The sequence below is a fragment of the Pteropus vampyrus genome, unplaced genomic scaffold (assembly GCF_000151845.1).
Source record: "Pteropus vampyrus isolate Shadow unplaced genomic scaffold, Pvam_2.0 Scaffold18, whole genome shotgun sequence".
NCBI lineage: Eukaryota > Metazoa > Chordata > Mammalia > Chiroptera > Pteropodidae > Pteropus > Pteropus vampyrus.
Window position 1 is genome coordinate 10,891,021 of NW_011888799.1, and position 7,052 is coordinate 10,898,072.

The following is a 7,052-nucleotide window of genomic DNA, read 5'->3' on the forward strand; positions in this document are numbered from 1 at the left end:
TGAAGGAATAAGATTCTCTGAGGGCTCCCTTCATCTCACTTCCCATGGAAACAGAGTAATTTCCTGAGGAACTCATCAGTAATGTGTTTTAATGTTTTTAAATGTACTTTCTCATTCATTTAAGTAGGTGCTTGTAAACTTTTCCATCTGGAGACACATATTACTCAATTCTGAGAATCTTTTTTTTTTCCTTATTATTTTTTTTTATTTTTTAGGCAAGGCAACCCTTGGTTGACCTCACAGATTGCAAAGACCTTGTCGGCTTATTTTTTACGCCTACAGTACCTTGTCTTCCTAAGTGGTCTCCCATCCAAGTACTAACCAGGCCCAACTCTGCTTAGCTTCTGAAATCAGATGGGATCTGGCTTGTTCAGGGTAGCATGCCCGAAGACTGAGAATCTTAAAAAATAGTATTGCTGTAAAAAATTTTCCCCAACGTTTTCTCTTATCTATTTCTACATTTTTTATTAACCACATATGACATCCTGAATTGAACCTGTCATCTTTTCATTCTATACTGTACATCTATTTATTTATTTGTTTGTTTGTTTATTTATTTATTTTTTTTGGGGGGGGGAAGGGATTCCAATAAGTTTGGCCTTAGTACCCATTCACTGAATTTTTAAAAATTTCAACTATCATATTTTTAATTTCTATTTTTCTTCCTTTTGTTACCTTTAAAGCATTTTTTTTCCACATAGAAGAAATATCTTTTTTGAAATAACTAATTTTCTTCATTTTTGCTTTATTTTTTCTTCCTCCCTTTTTAAATTGTTTTTCTTTCTTTTGGAGGTTTCCTCATATACCTGGTAACTCTTGCTGGCATTTTTTTTTTTTTTGGAGACACATTAAATGGAAAGTAGAAGATCTATTGGATTGTCCCAGTATGTTCCTCAGAGTAAGATAAGATGACTATTTCACTTTTATTTGGAAGGGAGGTAACCCCTAATAGCTATCATGTTTTCTCTAGATAGCTTAATTTCTTCTGAAAAGCTTTCTAACTGTGAAGTATACACTGGCAAACACCGTTCTGAAGGAGGCAACTCAGGTGGCAAAGGAGTTAAGCCCTGCCAAGATGGGTTCACACCTACTCTTAAAGTTTTTGATTCCATTCCTATGCCTCAGCCCTCCCTCCTCTGTACCTGAATTCTCCACAGGCTGAGTCTCTTCTATGTTTAAAATTCTGAGAGACTGTATACACAGATTTAAAAAGGGGGTGTTGCGTATCTGTTCTGACCGGTGAGTGAGAGTTTGGGATTCTCAAATCTTTTTAAAGAGATGATCAGACAATCCTGTTTATGTATCTATTCAGGCTATCTGGGGTCCCCAAACCTGAAGTTTCTCTTGAGCCCTGTGGGTGGTACATTATCCTGACTATCGTTAATGTATTTTTTTGCACTGTTTGAAGATTAATTTTTTTCCTTTTATACATTCTGCCAAGTTGTTTATCATTTCTACATTCATTATTAAGGGTAAAGATTATCTTCTACCTTCACTGAAGACCACAGCTTCTATTAGGAAGCTTTCTTCTTACTGGTATTCTTTCCAGATTCCATTAACTTCTCCTCTCTTTGCCCTTTTAAGCCCAGGATGGTAGCTCCCCACTGTTACTAATCCAGAGGAACATCATTCTTCACAGTTTTTCTTCTTAAATTTATATCAATAGTCCCTTTATTAAACTCTCCTCCATTTCCCCTTTGAGGCTGTCATGTTTTTGAGGAGACTCCAAATGAAAAACAAACAACAAAAACCAAAGCATTGAATTGGTGACATATTGGGTGTGATGTATACTTCCTCTAGATTGTACAAGAAACCAACCAGTTACCATTTATGATTATCTTACTGAATCTATGAAAAGCCACATTTAAACAGAACTGATAGGTTTTCAGAAAATTAAAGTGGATTCACTATGCTACATATTCAGGAATTCTTGAGTTATTAGATGATACAGGAAAGCTATAAAAGTAGTGTATTTTTCTCCATGATCCCTCTGATGGGTTATCTTCCTATCTGTCTCAAGGTCTGCTATGTGGGCTGTACAAGGTCAACCTAAAGTAACAAGTACCCACAAAGACCAGGAGATGGACCAAACCATATTCCACCCAGAGTCTTACAATGTCTATTTACCTACTGATACCATACACATTTATAAGTCAAGCAATTGCACACCAGCAAAGACAAAGCTATGCAGTGTTTTTGAAAAAAGAAGATCTGAGTCATTCCTACCATGAATAATATAAAAATATTTCTAGCATGTTTCACATAGAAAGGCATCGTTACACGTCCAGTAAATTTTGACAATGCTCAGTCTTTAATTTAGGAATTGGATTGGGAAGTCTAATAATACATGTTAATCTATAACAAGTATTAAAAACTGTGCCTCATAATATATGTCACCATCATAAAATTTTAGTTCTTTTAATAGCTATAGTTATGCCTCAGACCACTTTCAATCAATGATCAAAATCAGAATTAATTACTTGGAATATGTTTTTCTAGAACAATCCACATTCCACATCTTCTTTTATACTTACTAAGAAAATACTGAAAAAGTTTAAGATATTACTATGATTTTAAAAAATTGTTTTAATCAGACCTTAAAGAGTTTTAGTCCACTGCCTCAGAATTATCTCTACAACATCTGAGAAATGAATCAAATGTATGCAGGGCAACTTCTCTCCAAAGGACAGGCCGTGCTATCAGATGAATACAATAAAGGTGTTGACTCCTTATAGATTTATTGATGAAATTCTGCATATACATCCAATTTCTCTAAATCTCTCTCTAATCTGTTCCTCATATATTCAATAACAAATCAAGTAACAATAATAATACCATAGTAATTTCTTTGATTTTCTTTGATACTGAATCTTGAAAAAAAAAGACAACTATTGAAAAGATGTGAATTTTTCACTAGTGCTTTTTAGTTCTTGTTATATCTGAATAGATATTCTACATAAAAAATATGCTAAATGCTAATTAGGAAGTCGACATTTTAATAGGCTATAAAATATTTTAACTCCCTTGTTTTTAGTTATAGAATTTACCATGTTTTTTTAGTCATTATGTGAAATAAACCCTATTCATTTTCCCCCTTTCTACATTATAGAAAACATCAAGCTAGTTGCCTTGAGAAATTTTTCCAAATAGATTTTATATACATTTTTGTTTCTGGGTACAAATTGCAATTGAGAACAAAGAAAACATTTATTCAGCATACAGAAAAGATGAAGAACAATTCCAAAATTAGCATCTTCTTATCAATAGTCTGTCAATACACTCTCTGGTTTGTTAATTACCCAGTAATTATTATTCCTATCAAAATACTTTCATGTACCTACCTACCCAAATAAAGTTCTTTCTCTTGATAATCACAGTGTGACTCAATGTTTTAGTATATTCATGGTAGACTGGATATTAGACAATTTGATAAATGTCATTTCATTTATAAAGAAAATGGAATATATTTTAGAACTAAGCATTCATTTTATAAGTTTCGTAAAATATATAAAGGAGAAAATCAAAACATAATAATCATGCCTAAAGCTTACAAGACAATGAACTACTAGAGTAGAAAAAGAATGTAGTTGCTAGAAGGGCAAATGTGTACAACTTAACATGTGGTGTTAAGAAATTCAAAAATGAACAAATTAATGATTTTTGGTAAAGTCTTTCATCTTCCTCAAAATCTTTTTTTAGAAAACACATTCTATATATCTGCTTATTGCCGGAATTTCTTTTTACCAGTTCAGACTGCAAATAAGCCAAAAACTCTCTCTGAATAAGTATTTTAGAAACTATCAAGAGACAAAATGACCCCTCTCCCCATGTAAAATCCTTAATTGGCATAAAAAGCTGAGGAAATAATTAGATAGAAAGTGGTTAGAGTTTTATCCAGTCTATATTCCATATTCAAGAAAAAGCCAAAAAATGGTGAGGTAAGAGTTCTACTCTCATTGTCTGAAGCTGTTGGTTTTCAGACTAAAATTTCCTATAATCCAGAGTTAATCCTGCCAGCTTTGGTTCTTTGGAGTGGATGCGTGAAGAGTGAGAGTCCAGCACAGCCATTACAACCAGTCAAGCCTCAGCCAACTTTCCAAGGTTTCTCTATCAATAAGGGCGGTATAGAGGAAGGGATATTAATTCTACCTATGAGATCATGCTTATGGTTTACAAAGAGTGTTGTTATTATTTAGAATACAAATGAGGACATTTTTTATTTAATGTATTTATGGAATCATACAGACATAACAAAAGGTAGGTATCAGGATAAATAAACCAAGTGTCAGATTTACCTATTTTATTTTTCTCCCCTATTGTAACCATGCAACAACATTTTCACTAAGAAGTGTCTTGTGGCTGTTGGCTTATCACATTTAAGAATAATGCCTGTGATTTTAGAAATCCTTGTTTCCTTAATTTGGAAAATTAAAAGGCCAGCTTCAAGGGCAATTTGAGTCTCAAATAGGATTTTTTGTTCTTGTTGTTGTTTATTTACTATTTGCCATGCACTTTCCTAATCACTTCATATATGTTCTCTCATGTCTCTTCTCAATAACCAAGTGAGGAAAACTATTGGATATTCCCCCTTTTTAGTGACCTAAATTGCTACTTAGAGCATTTTCATAATTTATTTCTCAAAGTTAATTATAAGAAGCAAAGCCAAGATTTAGATCCAAGTATGGCAGTAAGAAAAGCATTCCTACCAACTACAGGTGTGTTAAGAGGTTATAAAAATTAGGGTGAAAATATATATCATAATCTAAAATGAGATTCATATTTTAAAAAGGACACTGACATATAGACATATTTTATTTCCTAACACACTGGTCTATTACATTAGTGGTCTAATAAAATATTTTGAATTAAAAATTAAGAACAAAATTCTTTCTTAATAAATTATATCTATGTATATAAAAGCAAAAGTAATTTTTCAAATTTATTATTTGAACCTTACATAATAAGCAGGATATTTTTTGCTTCAGGATAATGTACATTAATCAGATTCTTAATCATATCTATTTTAACATACTTTCATTGGTATTATTCTAATACATGTTGTTTTAAAAAGGATGCTCTTGAACTGATATTTTATAAAACATTGACTAAAATTATTTTTAAAGTTGTATTCTGTTTAATAAATTGAAAATTATTGAAACCTTAATTCAGCTCTTCTCTGTAAACCATAATATTTTTTTTAATTGAAAAAATACTTTCTCTGTGAGTGCTGAAGTTCCTGATAGCTCACAGAAAATTCTTCTAAATGGAAGATATTCTAAATTATCTTTTTTTTTTTTTGCATGGAAACATGCAAATATTTCAGCTAGATATTTTCAGATATCATTTTCTCATATCCACTTGGGGTATCTATTTAAGAAAATACTTTTATAACCAAAACTTGCCAAATAAATTGCTTCTATTGATTTTTTTGTAATGGTTAGCCCTGTTTAGATGATACAAAAATTATAGACCTTTTGGCTTTATTCCATTCAAATAGTAATTATAAATTTATCTAAATAAAAATATAAGCTTGATAATAAAGGTTATTTCTAAACTCAGGACAGTCCCAAGTACAATTAACAAATTATAATAACAAATTTTGCATATCCCTTGAGTTTTCACCATTATTTTTCTGTTTTGTTTTAGTTGAAGTTCAAAATCATCCTACTCTCAATTTTTGTTTCCCTAAAATTATAAATACTCTTTAAAAAGTTTTTGAGTAAAGATTTCCAATACCTTTAAAGTAAATGCAAGCATTTTTCTACACCAATAATAAACTATCAGAAAGAGAAATTAGCAAACACTTTCATTTACAATTGCATCAAAAAGAATAAAATACCTATGAATAAATTTAACCAAGCAGGTAAAGGACTTGTCCTCAGAACATTACAAGACAATGAAGAAAGAAATTGAAGAGGAAATAAATAAATGGAAGAATATACCATGCTCAACTCATAGATAGGAAGAATTAACATTGCTAACATGTCCATACTACCCAAAGTGACCTACAGTTTCAATGCAATCCCTGTTAAAATATCAAAGGCATTTTTCACAGAACTTTTTTCACAAATAATCCTAAAATTTATACAGAATCACAAAAAAATCCAATAGTTAAAGTAATATTGAGAAGAACAGAGTTGGAGGTGTGACACTATCTGATATCAAACCATAATACAAGGCTATAGAAATCAAAAAAGCACCATACTGGCATAAAAAGAGACACATAGATCAATGGAATAGAGAGCCCAGAAATTATCTCATGCTTATATGGTTAATTAATCTATGACAAAGGGGGTAACAATATACAATAGGGCAAAGACAGTCTCTTTGATAAATGGAGTTGGGAAAACTGAACAGATCCACATGCACAAAAATGAAACTAGACCACTTTCTTACACCACATATAAGAATAAACTCAAAGTGGATTGAAGACAAACATAAGACATGAAACCATAAAATTCCTAGAAGAAAACATAGGCAGTAAACTGACATCACTCTTAGAAATATTTTTTTAAATATGTCTCCTTGAGCAAGGAAAATTAAAGAAAAAATAAATAAATAGGATTACATATAAATGGTACATATACACCATGGAATATTACTCAGCTATAAAAAGATAATGAAACCTTACCATTTGCAACAACACAGATGGACCCAGAGGGTATTATGCTAAGTGAAATAAGTCAGACAGAGAAAGACAAATACCGTGTGATTTCAATTATATGTAGAATCTAAAAAACAAAATAAATGAACAAAACAGACTCAGATATAGAAAACAAATAAATAGTGATCAGATGGGAGGGGGTTTGGAGAGATAGGTGAAAAAGGTGAAAGAGATTAAGAAGTACAAATTGCTAGTTATAAAAGTAGTCATAGGAATGTAAAGTATAACATAGGACATATAGTCAATAATATTGTAACAACTAATGTATGATGTTAGATGGGTACTAGACTTATCAGAGTAATCACTTTGTAAGTTAAATGTCTAACCATTATTTGTACACCTGAAACTAATATAATATTGTATGTCAACTGTAATAGAAAAATAAATT

General features: G+C 31.2%; 1 pseudogene; it reads right to left on the reverse strand.

Annotated features, from left to right (window-relative positions):
* Positions 1-273: 273 nt before the first annotated feature.
* LOC111736162 lies at positions 274-392 on the reverse strand (annotated as a pseudogene).
* Positions 393-7,052: the final 6,660 nt, after the last annotated feature.